Genomic DNA, 19,938 nt, shown 5'->3' with positions numbered 1-19,938 from the left:
GCAGTTTACAAGAACTGCTGGTGCAATGATAAATGCCGACAGCGTATGCTGTCGGCATTTATCGATGTGCAGCGGACATAAGCTACATTGTATCATGTCTGCTCGCAGTATAATAAATTGACCCCATAGTGTTTAGGACACATGCACACCCCTCAGCCTACCTCATTTTGCTCTCATGGGACCTAGCTGCTAATTGGTGGCTGCACATATATGCTTGGCTCATCTGATGTGTTCAGCTAGTTCCTGGTAGTGCAGCGCTGCTCCTTCAACAAAGGATACCTACCGAATGAAGCAAATTATATAATAGAATTTAATTGAAAAATTGATTAAAGTTGTATGCTCTAACTCAGGGGTTTTCAAACCTATTCCCAGGGCTCCCTAACAGACCAGATTTTCAGGATTCCTTAGGGTGAGAGCAGGTTAATAACCATGTTTACTAATCTTCTGCTTATTTCACCTGCACTCTAGTTTATATATCCTCAAAATCTGGCCTATTAGGGAGGCCTGAGGACAGGTTTGAAAAGAAATAATAATTTTGGGTTTCATGTCCCGTTTATTGTTATTAAAATTTAAGTTGTTATTGCTATGGACAAAAACTGATATTTCACATCTCTGCAATCCTTATTCAGAGCTGCAGTTCATCCTGCAATCTATAGTACACTTTTTTTCATCATAATTTATTAAAATTCTTCCACATCAGAAATAACAGACAAATCTCACGCACTGCTAGCACAGCTGTTATTTTTGCTGCTGTTCCCTAGCCAACACAACAGTTGTAAAATCTTGGCTTTCACCAACATTTTATTTCAAAGGAAAACCTCAAATAACTATGGATATATGGAACAGATTTAAGAAGAAATCTTAGTCCAGGGGGATTTTGCTACACCTGGGTTTTTAAATTCCAGTCTAACAGGCTACATTTTCAGGATTATATTGGGCAAGAGCAAGTTAAAGGGACACTTAAAGGGACATAAAACAAGTTGGGATAGAGACAAAATATAATATGTACTTTAATTACTTTATCTGCAAATTTATACTGCAGTGCCTTGCCATTAACCCTATAATTTCTGTTTCTGAATTATAAAGCTCTAACTCTCCCCACACAATTCCTTTTATGGCTGTTTATATATATATACACACACACACACACACACACACACACAGTATATGGTTGCTTTTGGTAGAATGCAAAAGTAAATAGGGTTTATCTGCTGGAGCATGCCTAGAAGTTGTGAACTACAATGCCTGTGTCTAAACATTGATAAGGGGGGTGGAGTTTGCTGCTCCAGGCAGCTTAGTTATGTAATTTATTTTGCTTATTTTTGAAAATTATTTTAAAATACTTGCCAGCAATTTTTATCAAATTTTTATGCAAACTATTTATAATTAATTAGCCCTTTAGGATATGCACAGATCTCAACCTCTTTTATATCCCGTTAAGTCAAAATTAGGATGGAGAATCCATGAAGAGAAATCACAAGACAGAGGGCGCCTCCTAGTGTGATACTGTGGTTGCAGAAAGAAATACAGATGTCTTGTGATGGTGTTATACTCACAAGAGTGGCAGCACCCAGGCCTACTGGGATCTCTCAGTGTCCCAGCTCAATGCTCCCTGGCCAGGGATCAATGGACACAAACTCTTGGTGTCAGCTCCGGATCAAGAAACAAGCTCAGGCTTCCAGTAAATTCGATGTTTGTTTATTAAAATCCAAATGAAAAACTAAGGGTGAAAACACTCACCCAAAGTGTATAAAACCAATAAAAAATACAGATTGCAAGTAACCAGTTTATCAGCTGTGCTAGCTGTTTCATCAGACATCTGTGACTAAACTGGAAGCTCTGGCTTTTAAATGCAGACTGACCAATCACAAATCCCAATCAAAGACACACCCCCTCCCCATCCAATCAAAAATGGTTCATAGTGAAATACTATTATCTATCTTAAATCAAGAGAGTATACAAACATACAATTTCTCCATACTATTGCATCAATAAAATACTTCAAATGATCAATAGCCCCTTAGAAATCTACATATAGGGGCATATTTATCAAGCTAAAATAACGTTATTAACCTCTAATCTGCTGCTCCTGACATCGCCGGCACTAATAAAAGTTATTAACCCCTATAATAAAGTTATTGACACCTATTCCCCCGCACCCCAACATCGCCAACACTATAATAAAGCTATTAACCCCTATGCCGCTGCTCCCTGACATCGTCGCCACTAAATAAAGTTTTTAACCCCTAAACCTCTGGCCTCCTACATCACCGCCACTAAATAAACCTATTAAACCCTAAACCGCCAGCCCCCTACATCGCAAAAACCTAAATTAAATTAAACTATTAACCCCTAAACCTAACAACCCCCTAACTTTAAATTAAAATTACAATATCCCTATCTTAAAATAAATAAAAATGTACCTGTGAAATTAAAAAAACCTAAGTTTAAACTATCAATTAACCTAACATAACTATTATACTAAAATAAAAAAATAACTACCAATTAATTAAACTAAATTACACATTAAAAAAACCTAACACTAGTAAAAAAAATTAGTCTAAAATTACAAAATATTAAAAATACTAATTTACAAAAAATTATCCAAAATATAAAACAATTACACCTAATCTAATAGCCCTATAAAAATTAAAAAGCACCCCCAAAATAAAAAAAATCCTAGCCTACAATAAACTACCAATAGCCCTTAAAAGGGCCTTTTGTATGGCATTGCCCTAAATAAATCAGCTCTTTTACCTGTAAAAAAAATACAAAGACCCCCCAACTGTAAAATCCACCACCCAACCAACCCCCCCCCCAAAAAAAAACAAATTCTAACAAAAACCTAAGCTACCCGTTTAGCTATTTTGCATTGCCCTTAAAAGGGCATTTAGGTCTTTTAAAAAAGCCCAAACCCTAATCTAAAAAAATCCCCACCCAAAACAAGTATAAAAAAAACTAACACTAACCCCCAGCGATCCACTTACAATTTCTGAAGTCCGGACATCCAGGCGAAGTCTTCATCCTTCAAGGCGGCGTCTTCTATATTCATCTATGCAGCATCTTCTATCTTCATACCGGCGGCGTCTTCTATCTTCATGCCGGCGGCGGGGAGTGGGTCCATCCTTGAAGACATCCGGCGTGGAGCGTCCTCTTCATATAGTCACTGCCGTACACTGAATCTTCAATGCAAGGGAGCCTTTTCAAAATGGTGTTCCTTGCATTCCTATTGGCTGATTTGATTTTTTAAATTCAAATCAGCCAATAGGATGAGAGCTACTAAAATCATATTGGCTGTACAAACGTATATATATATTTTAGTGAAATATCTTTTGTACTATATGTGTGACAGTTTAACATTGTTTTTTTTAAAATTTTAAATATTTTGAATCTAAACAAACATTTTCTCAAGTATCATATCTGTCCCAAACACTATTTTAATCTGACCATTCAGTGCTGTGGGTTAAGTATCGTTCACTTTGTGAAGGTTCTTTATTATTTTTTCAGTATTGTATCAGAGGTTGTTTTTTCCACCTGCTTAATAGTAAATATCAGCGCAGAGATTACTCCGTTTTTTTATTGTAAAGCCTATTGCAAATAATCATAATAATAATAATAATGCTTAAATAAAATATTGATATGGTTTCATATAAAAAACAAATAGCACGACAAGCCAGTTTAAGAGACAATGGGGTAGATTTATCAATAGTCGAGCGGACATGATTCACTGTAGCGAATCATGTCCGCTCAATCTCGCTTAATGCCAACAGCATACGCTGTCGGCATTTAACATTGCACAAGCATTTCTAGGGAAATGATTGTACAATGCCGCCCCCTGCTCACTGGTGGTCAATTAGCCGCCAGCAGGGCGGATTGGGATAATTTCCTTAAAGGTGGCGGACAAGTTAAGGAGCAGCTGTCTTATGACCGCTGCTTCTGAACTTCCACTCAGGCTCGATGGGGCTCTGAAGCAGTATCCACTGCTTAATAAATGGAGCCCAATATGTTTTATCCTTTCCTATTCTTTTTGTTTTATGTTCTAAACCTATTGTGTATAGAGGATAAAATAATCTAACCTATATCCTGATTGTAACAGTAATTATTTCTGTAGAACACATGTATCTGGACATGCATGATGGCTCAATTCTAGGGAGTCATTTGTGTCCTCTTGCCTTGCCCCTCAGACACTCATGTATCTGGAACACTAAAGGAACAAAGGAATAAGGGCAGCTAAAAACAAACAAAAACAACCTCTTCAGAGATGTAGACATAAACTTTGGCGGCTGCACTGAGTAAAACTCAGGAATAAGAGCTTTACATAGTTAGGGTCATTGTGCATTTGACCTGCAGTAGATCCGTAGTCTACTGGCAATGAACCATTTGAATGATTATTGCTTGACTGTGATGAGCATCAGAATATTATGCACATCCAGATGGTAGAAATCTACTTGCTGCCACCCAAGCTCTGCAGCAGAACTAACATTTCCCTGATGACTGATGACAGAGCTGCCAGGCAGCCGGCTCTTTCCCCAGTTGTTCTTTTGCTTGTTCTATGTCATAACACTTTATCTGTGTTTGTAAAACAAGATTGATGAAGCTCAGGACAAGTCAATAATCTCAGCTTTGTTTTTTTTTTATTGAGAAAGGTTTATCTTTCTTGGAGAAGACAAGAAGCCTCATGTTAAAAAAAAAACCTGTGACCAGTCTGGCATGGACGTCAACAACAGCAACGTTCATATTTGAGGATAAAACTCCAAAACCCATAAAATTAGAACCAATCTATTACAGTTATCTGGGTAAAATTTCAAATTTGACTTTGATTTCAAATACAATCCAGTTCAGTAGAAGTGTGCCTGAATTGGTTAATCAGGAAGAGCTACATCCGTGATAAATGCAGGTCATATGTTTTTTATATTTGGATGGGGTTAAACACAAAGAAGACAAGAAACTGGCTAATGGTTTAGATATGTTTTTGCACATTAGTATGGAAACAAAATATACAAGATCAATGTGATAAAAAAAGTTAAAGGACCAGTAAAGACAATAGATTTGCATAATCAACAAATGAATGAGAAAAAGACAATGCAAAAGCACTTAGGAGTAGATTTACCAAGGAACGGATGCTGCAATCTACCACAGTAGTTTCCGGCTTGCCAGAAACTCAAGATAAGAAGCAGCGGTCATCATACCGCTGCTCCTTAACTTCTATGCCACCTCTGTGATGGCGGACTTCAATCATCCCGACCAGATACGATCGGGATGATTGACACCCCCTGCTAGCGATTGGCCGCGAATGTGCAGGGGGCGGCACTGCACAAGAATTTCACCAGAAATGCTTGTGCAATGTTAAATTCAGACAGCATATGCTGTCGGCATTTAGCGATGTCCAGCGGACATGATTCGCTACAGCAAATCATGTCTGCTCGCCATTTAATAAATTGGCCCTTTAGGGGCATATTTACCAAGCTCCATATGGAGCTTGATGCCCCATGTTTCCGGTGAGCCTTCAGGCTTTGAGGCGGCAGACTGAAATTGACAGAAATCAACCCAATCGAATATGATCGGGTTCATTGACACCCCCTGCTAGCGGCCGTTTAGCCGCAAATCTGCAGGGGGCGGTATTGCACCAGCAGTTCACAAGAACTGCTGGTGCAATGATAAATGCTGAGAGCGTATGCTGTCGGAATTTATCGATGTGCAGCGGACATGATCCGCTATATCGGATCATGTCCACTCGCACCATCATAAATAGGCCCCATTGTCTTAACTTCAAATGAGTAATAGATATTTTTTCTGACAAATTTCAAAGTTATTTCTGTTTCCACTCCTCCTGTGTCATGTGGCAGCCATCAGCCAATCAAAAGTGCATATATGTATATTCTGTGAATTCTTGCACATGCTCAGTAGGAGCTGGTGACTCAAAAAGTGTAAATATACACAGGCTGTGCACATTTACTTAATGGAAGTAAATTGGAAAGTTGTTTAAAATTGCATGCTCTATCTGAATCATGAACGTTTAATTTTGACTTAGCTGTCCCTTTAACTCACTTATCTCTATTGGGTGATAAATCCCTTATGGTTATCATAGCTAGCACCTATCTGCAATTATAATTGAAAAATCTGATGATTACTTTTTTGATATATACATATTTAATAGTTTCAATATCTGACTGGAGCTATACTTTTTAACTTTGTCTTAAATCAGGAAACTGCTATGTCTATTAAAAGGACAGTACATTTTTGCAGTCATAAATTACTATCTGTGCATGTAGTGCTTTCCCCCTCTGCAGTCATATCAGCTACTTTTGGTGATACTTAAATTGCTAAGTTGCCCACAATCCCCTTTGGCTGCCAATGCACAGAAGCCTTTTCCCCTCTTAAAGTTTCATCCAACTGATGTGAGCTCCTGTGCCCCTGCTCAGACTTAAATAGTGAGATTTTGCTGTAGTCTTTCCTATGGAGTGGTCAGTATTTTTATTTGATTGGAATAGCTCAATCCTATTGGCTGATTGCAACAGCCAATAGGATTTTTCCCCTTAATTCCTATTGGCTGATATAATTCTATCAGCCAATCAGAATGTAAGGGACGCCATCTTGGATGGCGTAATTTAAAGGGAAACTTCATTCTTCAACAGACATCGGAAGAGGATGCTCCACGCAGGATGGCTTGAAGATGGACCCGCTCAGCGCCAGATGGATGAAGATAGAAGATGCCGTCTGAATGAAGACTTCTGCCTGCTTGGATGAATACTTCTGCCGGCTTCGATGAGGACTTCTGCCTGCTTGGATGAAGACTTCTGCCACCTGGATGAGGATGGATGTCCGGTCTTCAAAAACTGTAAGTGGATGGTCGGGGGTTAGTGTTAGGTTTTTTTAAGGGTTTGTTGGGTGGGTTTTATTTTTAGCTTAGAATTTTGGGCAGTAAAAGAGCTAAATGTCCTTTTAAGGGCAATGCCCATCCAAATGCCCTTTTCAGGGCAATGGGGAGCTTAGGTTTATTTAGATAAGATTTTATTTAGGGGGTTTGGTTGTGTGGGTGGTGGGTTTTTAATGTTGGGGGGTTGTTTGTAATTTTTTTTCACAGGTAAAAGAGCTGATTTCTTTGGGGCAATGCCCCGCAAAAAAGGCCGGGGAGCGTCGGAATAGGGGTTAATACATTTTTTAAGTGGCGGCGATGTCTGGAGTGGCAGATTAGGGGTTAATAATTTTATTTTAGTGTTTGCGATGCGAGAGGGCCTCGGTTTAGGGGTTAATATGTAGTTTATGGGTGTTAGTGTACTTTGTAGCAGTTTAGTTATGAGTTTTATGGTACAGCTTTGTAACGTAAAACTCATAACTACTTTCAGATGGCGGTACGAATCTTGTGGTTATAGAGTGTACCGCTCACTTTTTGGCCTTCCAGGCAAAACTCGTAATACCAGCGTTATGGAAGTCCCATTGAAAAAGGACTTTTCTTAAAGTGTGGTACTGACATTGTGTGACGGGCAAAAAAGTGTGCGTTACACCTATACCTACAAGACTCGTAATAATAGCGGTGGGGAAAAAGCAGCGTTATACTCACAATGCAAAACTCGTAATCTAGCTGATTGTTTTTTTTACCCCTACTGCTGTCATCAGTCAACTATATTGTAGAAACTACAATCTGCTAACACCAACGAGTGGGAACATTTTCTAACAGCAACTTTATAAGCATCACTTTACAGTGTCAAAACGGAGGAAACGATTCCCTGGAGGAGAACACATAACAGACACCATCTCTACTCCAAAGCTGTTAATATACCTCATACTGGATGAGGTTAAATCAAATGAGTGCGCAATTGTCCCTTATTTTGTGCGTGTGTTTGTGCCTTCATGTGCGCTTGTCCATCCTTGTACTGTTTCATATATATATAATCAATCACCCTTTTCAAAGCTTACTCCCAATTCGTGAAGCAGTGTTATTTTTACTCAGCGCAATCCCCCAGCTAGCTTTCAAAGCACTAGTGAAAATCAATATGGGAGTACTAATCAATTATGGAATTCTGAGGAATAAGCATGTTGATTTTTTACAACATACTGTTTCTCAAAATCAATTCAGCTGATACTTTTTTTTGCTAAATATTCTTCCTATACATTATGAAAAGACACACAAGTTCCAAAGGAAAATGTCTTTTTGTTAGAGCATTTTATTGCAGCATTGTTACACTGAAGGGTCTGTATGTTGATTCATTATTTCTTATATGTGTGTGGTAATTAACTATAGACATATGTGTGTGGTAATTAACTATAGACATATGTGTGTGGTAATTAACTATAGACATATGTGTGTATGTCTTTTTGAAGAATTTGGACAGGGCATAGGTATAGTGGGCATATGTGTGTTAGGTTATCTATTAATGTAAAAGTGCTTAGTATTATTATTTTTAAACTTTATTAGATTGAACAGGTATTTGTTTTGGTGCATCCTAATGTCAACCAATATGGTGGTGGTAATATCAGTGTATTTTGCGCATTCGCTAAATCAGTGTTAACTTCACAAACCTTTTGGAGTATTGTTTAACCATTTGAAACGTTCTGTTTATCGAGTCCTTTTAGTTTTGGAATTGGATAAGTGAAAAATGGCTCAGTGAATGTGTTGTTAAAGGGATATGAAATTCCAAAATATTATTTTTTGATTCAGACAGAAAATACAATTTTGAAAAAGTTTCCAATTTTATTATCAAATTTGCTTTGTTCCCATGATATTCTGTGTTGAAGAAATACCTAGGTAGGCATCTGGGGCCCCATCCGATATGCAGTGTTGCCCCAAAAGCCGGCGATGCCGGTTTTAGCGCGGGTTTGGTATCCTATATACAGCGCCGCATATAAATGCGGCACGTATATTTCACCCGTCGGACGTAGTTTTTTTCCCCATAGACTAACATATAAAACCTGTTCAAATTGGTATCCAATATCCAGCGCAAGGCCTTACGTGGCGTAAATGGAGAAAATATTACTCCATTTTCACCTCTCCATAAAAAGCAGCCGTAGCAGGCCTTGGCTGAGTATGGGAGCACCGTAACTCCCTAAAATGCCTGCAAAAAAAACCCTAACACCTAACGCATGCGCAATGTCTATCTACCTGTCAACCGCAATCCCACACCGCAATACCTAATAAAGTGTATTAACCCCTAAACCGCCGCTCCCAGAGCCCACCACCACCTACATTATATGTATTAACCCCTAAACCGCCGCTCCCAGACCCCGCCGCACCTAAATAAAGTGTTTAACCCCTAAACTGCTGCTCCTGGACCCCGCCGCCACCTACATTAAATTTATTAACCCCTAATCTGACCCTCCTACACCACCGCCACCTACATTAAATATATTAACCTCTAATCTGACCCCCCTACACCGCTGCCACCTACATTAAATATATTAACCTCTAATCTGACCACCTACATTAAATATATTACCCCCTAAACCTAAGTCTAACCCTAACACCCCCTAACTTAATTATTATTTAAATAAATCTAAATAATATTGATATTATTAACTAAATTATTCCTATTTAAAACTAAATACTTACCTATAAAATAAACCCTAAGATAGCTACAATATAATTAATAATTACATTGTAGCTATTTTAGGATTTATATTTATTTTACAGGTAACTTTGTATTTATTTTAGCTAGGTACAATAGCTATTAAATAGTTAATAACTATGTAATAGCTACCAAGTTAAAATAATTACAAAATTACCTGTAAAATAAATCCTAACCTAAGTTACAAATACACCTAACACTACACTATCAATCAATAAATTAATTAAATAAATTAACTACAATTATCTAAAATAAAATACAATTAAATAAACTACACTATATTACAAAAACAAACACTAAATTACAAAAAATAAAAAAAATATTACAAGAAGTTTAATCTAATTACACCTAATCTAAGCCCCCTAATAAAATAAAAAAGCCCCCCAAAATAATAAAATTCCCTATCCTAAACTAAATTACAAATAGCCCTTAAAAGGGCCTTTTGCGGGCATTGCCCCAAAGTAATCGGCTCTTTTACCTGTAAAAAAAAGAAATACAATACCCCTCCCAACATTACAACCCACCACCCACACACCCCTACTCTAAAACCCACCCGATCCCCCCTTAAAAAAACCTAACACTACCCCATTGAAGATCACCCTACCTTGAGCCGTCTTCACCCAGCCGGGCACCCGTGGTCATCCGATGGGGCAGAAGAGGACATCCGGACCGGCAGAAGTCTTCATCCTATTCGGGCAGAAGAGGACATCCGGACCGGCAGAAGTCTTCCTCCTATCCGGGCAGAAGAGGACATCCGGACCGGCAGAAGTCTTCATCCTATCCGGGCAGAAGAGGACATCCGGACCGGCAGACATCTTCATCCAAGCGGCATCTTCTATCTAGAATCCTATCAGCCAATCGGAATTCGAGGGACGCCATCTTGGATGGCGTAATTTACAGGAATATTCATTCGTCGTTAGTCCGTTGGCCGAGAAGGATGTTCCGCGCTGGAGGTTTTCAAGATGGAGCCGTTCCTCGTCGGATGGATGAAGATAGAAGATGCCGCTTGGATGAAGATGTCTGCCGGTCCGGATGTCCTCTTCTGCCAGATAGGATGAAGACTTCTGCCGGTCCGGATGTCCTCTTCTGCCCCATCGGATGACCACGGGTGCCCGGCTGGGTGAAGACGGCTCAAGGTAGGGTGATCTTCAATGGGGTAGTGTTAGGTTTTTTTAAGGGGGGATCGGGTGGGTTTTAGAGTAGTGGTGTGTGGGTGGTGGGTTGTAATGTTGGGGTGGTATTGTATTTCTTTATTTTACAGGTAAAAGAGCTGATTACTTTGGGGCAATGCCCCACAAAAAGCCCTTTTAAGGGCTGGTAAAAGAGCTGATTACTTTGGGGGAATGCCCCGCAAAAGGCCCTTTTAAGGGCTATTTGTAATTTAGTTTAGGATAGGGAATTTTATTATTTTGGGGGGCTTTTTTTATTATTAGGGGGCTTAGATTAGGTGTAATTAGATTAAACTTCTTGTAATATTTTTTTATTTTTTGTAATTTAGTATTTTGTTTTTTTTGTAATATAGTTTAGTTTATTTAATTGTTTTTTATTTTAGATAATTGTAGTTAATGTATTTAATTAATTTATTGATAGTGTAGTGTTAGGTGTATTTGTAATTTAGGCTAGGATTTATTTTACAGGTAATTTTGTAATTATTTTAACTAGGTAGCTATTAAATAGTTATTAACTATTTAATAGCTATTGTATCTAGCTAAAATAAATACAAAGTTACCTGTAAAATAAATATAAATCCTAAAATAGCTACAATGTAATTATTAATTATAATGTAGCTATCTTAGGGTTTATTTTATAGGTAAGTATTTAGTTTTAAATAGGAATAATTTAGTTAATAATATTAATATTATTTAGATTTATTTAAATAATAATTAAGTTAGGGGGTGTTAGGGTTAGACTTAGGCTTAGGGGGTAATATATTTAATGTAGGTGGCGGCGGTGTAGGGTGGTCAGATTAGAGGTTAATATATTTAATGTAGGTGGCGGCAGTGTAGGGGGGTCAGATTAGAGGTTAATATATTTAATGTAGGTGGCGGCGATGTAGGGGGGTCAGATTAGAGGTTAATATATTTAATGTAGGTGGCGGCGGTGTAGGGGGGTCAGATAAGAGGTTAATATATTTAATGTAGGTGGCGGCAGTGTAGGGGGGTCAGATTAGGGGTCAATAAATTTAATGTAGGTGGCGGCAGGGTCCGGGAGCAGCGGTTTAGGGGTTGAACACTTTATTTAGGTGCGGCGGGGTCCGGGAGCGGCGGTTTAGGGGTTAATACATATAATGTAGGTGGCGGTGGACTCCGGAAGCAGCTGTTTAGGGGTTAATACTAGGATAGGTTTATTGCGGTGTGGGCTATGGCGGTTTAGAGGTTAATAATTAGGCTGATTGCGTTGTGGGGGGTTGTCGGTCTAGGGGTTAATACATTTATTATTAGGAGTGAGAGGGGGGATTGCGGATATAGGGGTATACGTGTCGGGCTTATTTTTGGGAGGCAGGTTAGACAGTTACATATGTATTGTTATGTTATGTAATACCCCGATGTGCGAGGTAAAACTACGGGCGGCACGGGTTCCCTCGCTTGCACCAAAAACTACGCCGTATATCGGATCGCGCCCCTGGAGTGCTGCATGGCAGGAAATAGTGCTATCATCTAGTGCTCTTGCAAATGGATAACATTCTTGCAAAACTGCTGCCATATAGGGCTCCAGAAATGGGCCGGCTCCTAAGCATATGTCCCTGCTTTTCAACAAAAGATGCCAAGAAAATGATGAAAATAGAATAGAAGTAAATTAGAAAGTTGTTTAAAATTGCATGCCCTATCCGAATCATCTGAATCATAAAATAAACATTTTGGGTTTCATATCCCTTTAAGTATCAAGAATTTGGATTGTTATCAGCCAAACAGGACTGCCATATGTTATATGGCCATTTTTGTTTTCTACCAAACCAAAACAGTGTTGCTGATAAACAATGAAAATGGAGCTAATTTGCAGATAATTATTAAATGATAGACTGTGATCCATCCTAAGGCATTTAACCCTTGCAAAGGGGTTAAACACATAGTTGAAGTGATCTCCAGAACAGCAATGTACTACTGGGACCTAGCTAAAAACATCTGGTCAGCCAATGGCAAGAGGTGCATGTGTGCAGCCACCAATAACCAGCTACTAGTGCATTGCTTCTCTGGAGCTGACATTAATAAATGATTTAACCCCTTTAGCAGGGGTTAACCACAGTTATATGCAATAATAAAATGCTGTGACACACTACAGAATGTTCTTTTTATGCCCCTTTACATATTTACATTCTCCTTTTTATTTCAGTTTGATTTCTTTATTAATTACCCATTACCACATCTGACGCCTCTACACTCTACATTACATTTCTCACAAGCCTAATCTATTAGTAGAGCAGCCTATCAGTAGGCAGCACAGGCACTGAAATCAGGTCAACATAGAGATTATAATTAATAAAGGGACTAGGAAATGTGAAAACAAACCAACGAAGAAAAAAGAAATGCAATATACCCAACAACACTGAGGCTAAAATAGCAAGTCCACATCATTTTAAATAATTTGACTGTGATATGAACATAATTTATTTTAAAGCGACATAAAACCTACATTTTTACTTTGATGATTCAATAAGACTAATAAGGTATACCAAAGCGCCAACTATATGAAGGCTGGGTCTGTACCAAATGCAATATTATCAAACGATTACAATAAACAATTAATTGAGTGCACAAATAAGTTAAAAACATGGATCTATGTATAAACAATCAAATTTATACAACAATAATAGCTAAATGAATAGTTAAGACAAATAGTTATGTAACAGATATAGCATTTAAAATTGTGCCAACATTGCTCTTAAAAATATTCCTAAAAAATTCCAAATTTAGTATAAGGCTCACAACAGAAATTTAACTTTGTGTTTACCACATACACATACACAAATGTATAATTGTTTTCAGACAGAGCAGGAGCGAGCTGCACTGAGTATAATGGCGCGGTCGGGCCGGGCTGTGACTATACAGCTGGCCCGATGCGCTGTGTGATAAAAACAGACCCGCTCAGAAGAGCACAGAGAGCGGGTCTGAAAAACAGTCATTTTTTAAAAAAATCAAAGGGAATATTAGATTTTATAAAGATAAGGCTAATATAATGTTATATAATTCTGCACTATGTGCAGAATTTTATAACATTATTTTTTAGGTTTACTGGCCCTTTAACTACCCATTGCCCTGAAAAGTGCATTTGTATGAGCATTGCCCTTAAAAGGGCATTTAGCTATTTTGCTGCCCTTAAAAGGGCATTTTGCTCTTTTAAGAAGTGCCCACCCCTAATCTAAATAAAACAACCCCCCCAAAATTTTTAAAAAAACCTAAGTCTAACCCCCAGGTTGGTACTCACAGTTCCTCAAGTCCAGCAGAAAAGTTCCTGTTCCAGATGGTGAAGTCTTCCAAGCAGTGACCTCTTCTTTCTTCTTCCAGGAACAAGCCGGCGCGGAGCAGATGGCGGAGCTGACCGTACACTGAATCTTTAATCGCGTACCTTGAATTCACTATTCAGTGTACAGAAGAGATCGTACGAAGAGGATCCTCCACGCTCCATGGCTCTGCTTTCTCCGGTCTTCAGTTCTAGAGTCGCCTGTCTTCAGCTCCGTGGTCATTGGTCTTCAGCTCCGCCCTCCTTCTCCGCCGGAGTTCTGGAACCGTGAGTACCAACCTGGGGGTTAGACATAGGGTTTTTTTTAATTTTTGGGGGGTTTGCTTTATTTAGATTAGGGATGGGCACTTCTTAAAATGGCTAAATGCCCTTTTAAGGGCAGCAAAAGATCTAAATGCCCTTTTAAGGGCAATGCCCATACAAATGCCCTTTTCAGGGCAATGGGTAGTTTAGGTTTTTTAGTGTTAGGTTTATTTATTTTGGGGTTTTTTTGTAACTGTAAAAGAGCTGTTTAACTTAGGACAATGCCCTGCAAAAAGCCATTTTAAGGGCTATTGGTAGTTTAGCATTAGATTAGGGGGTGTTTTTATTTTGGGGGGGCTTTTTTATTTTCATAGGGATTAGGTTTAATTTTTTTATTTTTGATAATTTGTTTATTATTTTCTGTAATATTAGATTTTTATTTTCTGTAATTGTATCTTAATTTAAACTTTTTTTTTAATTTTTAAAGTAATGTTAGGTTTTTTATTTTAATAGTTAGTAACTTTTTTTTTATTTAGGTAATTTGGGTTAATTTAGGGGATGTTAGGTTAGGGGGTGTTAGGTTAGGGGGCTTAGTAATTTAATTATAGTTATAATAGGTAGTTTGCGATGTGGGTTAATGGCGGTTTAGGGGTTAATATTTTAATAGGGACTTTGCAATGTGGGTTAATGGTGGATTAGGGGTTAATACATGAGGTAGTTTGCGATGTTGGGGTTGGCGGATATAGGGGGTTAATAATTTAATTATTACTTGCAATGTGGGTTTGATGGCAGATATAGGGGTTAATAGTTTAGTTAGGCATATTGCATTGTATGGGGTTGTCGGTTTTGAGGTTAATACTTTTATTAGTTCCGATGTGGGTTTGATGGCGGATATAGGGGTTTTACGTATCGGGTTTATTTTTGTGAGGCATGTTAGACATTTATGGGCTCCAGAAATTTGTATTTACAGTCATTTCTGGACATCGCTAGTTTATCCAACTTACGCCACTTTATGAACTGCCGGCACCCTATATGTAATACCCCGATGTGCAAGGTGAAATTACGGACGGTGCAGGTTGCAGCGCTTGCGCTGAAGCCTGCGCCGTATATGTAATCTCGCCCCCGGATTGTCAGAGACAGTTTACTAATGTTGTGAACCTTTCTTATTCTCCGCACAATCCTGGACCTGGAAGGGGCAGAATGCCAGTGCACCTTGTGCCACCTTATTTTTAATGATGGATTTGCAATGAGCATGTTCTTAGTATGTATGATTCCTTCAGGCATTTAAGACAGATTGTTCTACAACAGACTGGTTTATTCAAGACACAGACAATTTAGAATGAAATGGTGAAGTCAAAGTGATGTGGCTCACACAATTGGGTACCTTAAGTGGTTAAATAGAAGAACAGCTTTGAAGACAGCTGCAGGACTTGGATGAAAAGCAACAGCATGGTGAGTCGTAGCAATGCTTTGGATGTTTAGTCCAGTAGTAAAATGTCACTTTAAGATCACACAGACTTATTAATGATGACATCATTGCACATATTATACATGTGTTAAAATCATATCTGCTGCACAGTTGAATGTTTCCTGTCATCATCCGCAAGTAGCCTTCAAGGCTGCTGTGAACCATTAAACATGTAATAAGTCTGGCATAAGCTTGTATCTATACAATTCCCTACAGGAATACTTCTCACTAAAGGTCTGATAATCAAAAACTCACTGTATGGAGAAAAATCATGCACAATCTTTGGGGGCTTTTTTTGACCATTATATTGTAATGTAGGGGACACGGCTTCCCACCCAGAACCCTGTATAGCGAGATAAACAGCTATTTAACTATCATTTTATGGATATAATCTCACCAGAGCAGAGAGCTTTAGATCATCAAGCACTTAGGGGGCCGATTTTCTAAAGCTCTCCAGATCAGACGTGATAATTCCCGCTGACCCTCGCAAGGGCTACCCTGGTGAAATTGTAAAAAAAAAGGTGCAGCCACTACGAGAGGCAAGAGGGCCCCTATATAAAGTAATGGAGCCTGCTGAAAAGTTAGCCATGAATAGGGGGCGCACTTTAAAAAATAAATCCTGCAGGCAATATAAATGTATCCACCAATCAGCAAACCCTACCAAGGTGATGAACTAAAAATGGGCCGGCTCCTAAGCTTTCATTCTTGCTTTTCAAATAAAGATAGCAAGAGAATGAAGAAAAAATGATAATAGGAGTAAATTAGAAAGTTGCTTAAAATTGCATGCTCTATCTGAATCATGAAATAAAAAATTGGGCTTCATATCCCTTTAATATCCCACAGAAGACAGTGTCTGCAAGTTTTCTGTGTTACAGTAGGGAGTACTATGAATATTGCACTTTTTTAAAAGAAGGTTTTTAAACACTGTACTGTATATATTCATCCGCTACAGTCGCACAAAACTGTAAGTTCTCACTGTACTTCAAATATCATAGTCGCACTGTACCAAACCTGATATTAAAACTAAATAAATTTAGCACAGTGCACTATTAGAAGAAACGCGTAACTTTAGAAGAACCACTTGTTTAAACTCCCTTATATAGTGCATATATATTTTTCAATATTACTGATGATTTGGCAAAATATTGAAATACATACTTGTAAACTTTAAGGTACATGGAAGTATTTTTTTATTCTGTTTCATCTAAAAAGGGTATTTTAAATTGTATTCAAATTCTTAAACTGATTTTGAGTTGCTCCTATCAACCTATGAATAGTGGATGCTTCAGTACCAGCTGTACTAGTTTCAATAATAAGTTAAAACATAAAGACACCCATTTGCATTTGGCAAGAAAATTGGTCAGATAAAGAGAGTTAAACAATATATCGATTTGTGATGATGAGTCAGTCTGGCATTGGGTTACTTACTGGGACATTAAACACTAAGGGCCAGATTACTAGTAGAGTGGTATTTAACGCTCCTGCTTGCACACTAACTCTGATAGAAGTAAGTTTTATACTTGCTTTGGGTAGCGCTTGTATTACAAGTTGAAAGTAAACAGTTTTGGCTCGAGTGCTAACCAGACGCAAACAAAAACCCGAAGTTAGGATATCGAGCACGTTAACTTATTTTTTTGCTTAATGAAGTAAAAAAGTGGAAAACACCTAACACCCTACTTAAGAGCAAACCCGATCGCACTTGAGAATTCAAGTGTGCTAACTTGACATAAAAATATTAATATTTCACATTTCAATGTTCTTCACATACATATATTTAATGTTTTTTTGGTACCATATATATCTATACCTATATATATATATATATATATATATATATATATATATACATGATTATATATAGGTATAGATGTATATATATATATATATATATATATGAATATCTATTTATAAATACATATTCTGCTATGTGGAGAACATTGAAATATGAAATATTTACAGTAAATACACATTATAACAATTTATTAAAAATGAATATTACATAAATATGCTTTAACATGTTTTCATCTACTTGACTGCAAAGGGCTCCAATGCACACACACACACACATATATATATATATATATATATATATATATATATATATATATATATATATATATATATATATATATATATATATATATATATATTCCTCAATCCATGCACTCCAACCTTTCTGATTCTTCTGTATAGCCCGGGTGTTTACTCAATCAATCTTTATACACATCCATGCGAAATAGTGGGCACTCACAGGTCTTGATAATTTTTATATCATTTTATTATCGATGCAACAATCACATAAGTCGACATTTCGGCTCCACACTTGAGCCTTTTTCAAGACAATCTATAATGTTAATATTTACAAATTAATATACATAAAACATTACATTGTGTGAACTCATATATAATACAAAAATGAAACACTACTTTTATTTCCTTTCAATATACCATTACCCTGTGTTGAATACAAACAATTTTCTTTTAGAAATTAAAACATATAAAATGTCTCAAATTAACTTTCTTAAAGGGACATTGAACCCAATTTTTTTCTTTCATGATTCAGATAGAGCATGCAATTTTCAGCAACTTTTTTTTTTTCCTTTTTTTTTTGAGTTTTAAAAAAAGTTTAATGTTCCAAAATGAGATTCTTTTGTAGAAGTTTGTTAAATACGTTGAATTTTTGAATACTTTACTGCAACACTTGACATGACAACATTTATTAAAGTACAATATCACATTGAATAATCGTGCAGTGTAAAAAGGTAAATGTGAAATCTATGTAGCTATGTGAAGATTCTAATATTTAGCTTTGAGCACTGAGCTGCAGTGTTTGTATTTCAAAACCCACAGTTTATATTCTCTTATTTTAGGTATATATTTCTAATAAGGTTTTTTACAAGCATGTCATTAGAAAAAAAAACATCTGCTGGCAATTGCAGCCTTAACAAAGTTAAGACTATTTTCAACAGCAAAAAACTTGAAATGCTTTCTTTCTGATTTATATATAAACAAGTTTCAAGTGTAATAATTTAAAAATTATAAGAGCCCATTATGTCCAGAATCTCAATAAGAGCCACCAATAAGAGAAGTGGGTGTTAACACAAAGCAAACTGCAGTACACTGAACAAAAAACATATCAAGAAAATATAAGAAAAAAACAACCAAACACAGCAACTTTCTAATTTACTTCTATTATCAATTTTTATTCGTTCTCTTGCTATATTTATTTGAAAAAGAAGGCATCTAAGCTTTTTTTTGGATATCAATTTTTTAATGGTGGAGGAATTTATCTACCAATCAGCAAGAACAAACCAGGTTGTTCACCAAAAGTGGGCCGGCATCTAAACTTCCATTCTTGCATTTCAAATAAAAATACCAAGAGAATGAAGAACATTTGATAATAAGAGTAAATTCGAAAGTTGCTTAAAATGTCATGCTCTATCTGAATCACAAAAGAAAAATATTGGGTTCAGTGTCCCTTTAATTGTATATGTAACAGGTACCTGAATAGTGTCCAACATCATATGTTAATGACCTGGATAAGCTACTATGATAGTATTGTTACTTTTATTAACACATTTCACAGCTTGGCTCAGTTATTACAATTCTGTCGCTATATTTATATAAGTTAACTGCATCAGTTGTTACAATAAAAAACATAATTGCTGCATTTTGAGTGTTACATGCTCTCCCTAACGTGTCATGATACATAGGCAGACTCTGTATCGTTTTCAAATTTACCTGCCCGTTTAGTGAACAAAAAATACTTTAACAGTTGTTGCCAGTTTTGTCTATATACATATTTACTAAGCCTTAGTCTATAAGTCAGACTTTCAAATGTATACATTTTGAATTACAGCAGTCATTACTTCATGCTTTTTTGAGCACATACCTTTTAAATTTGTTTGGTGTGTTCAAATCGCCATTCCCGAATGCTGTGTGTCTCTGGCTACTAACCCCTGGCTTAAAATACTCGCGGTTCAACAATCTATGGTGATGCAAATCGCATCACTATTGGGAGGCGTGCCTCAACAGCTGATGGGAGACGCTCATAATAACAGCCATTCTATCATAGCCGAGTTTGTGAATTACCCTTAACCATTAGAGCTTCTTGTTAAGGCCCCCAGTTATTTAGAGAAAAGAATAGTAACTTATTCTTTGGTAAGAAAGTAGATGAAAAAAACCCATATACAGGTTATATCCGTT

Source organism: Bombina bombina, chromosome 8 (assembly GCF_027579735.1).
Source record: "Bombina bombina isolate aBomBom1 chromosome 8, aBomBom1.pri, whole genome shotgun sequence".
Taxonomy (NCBI): domain Eukaryota; kingdom Metazoa; phylum Chordata; class Amphibia; order Anura; family Bombinatoridae; genus Bombina; species Bombina bombina.
The sequence above is the reverse complement of the archived record's forward strand: the minus strand, read 5'-3'. Positions refer to the sequence as shown.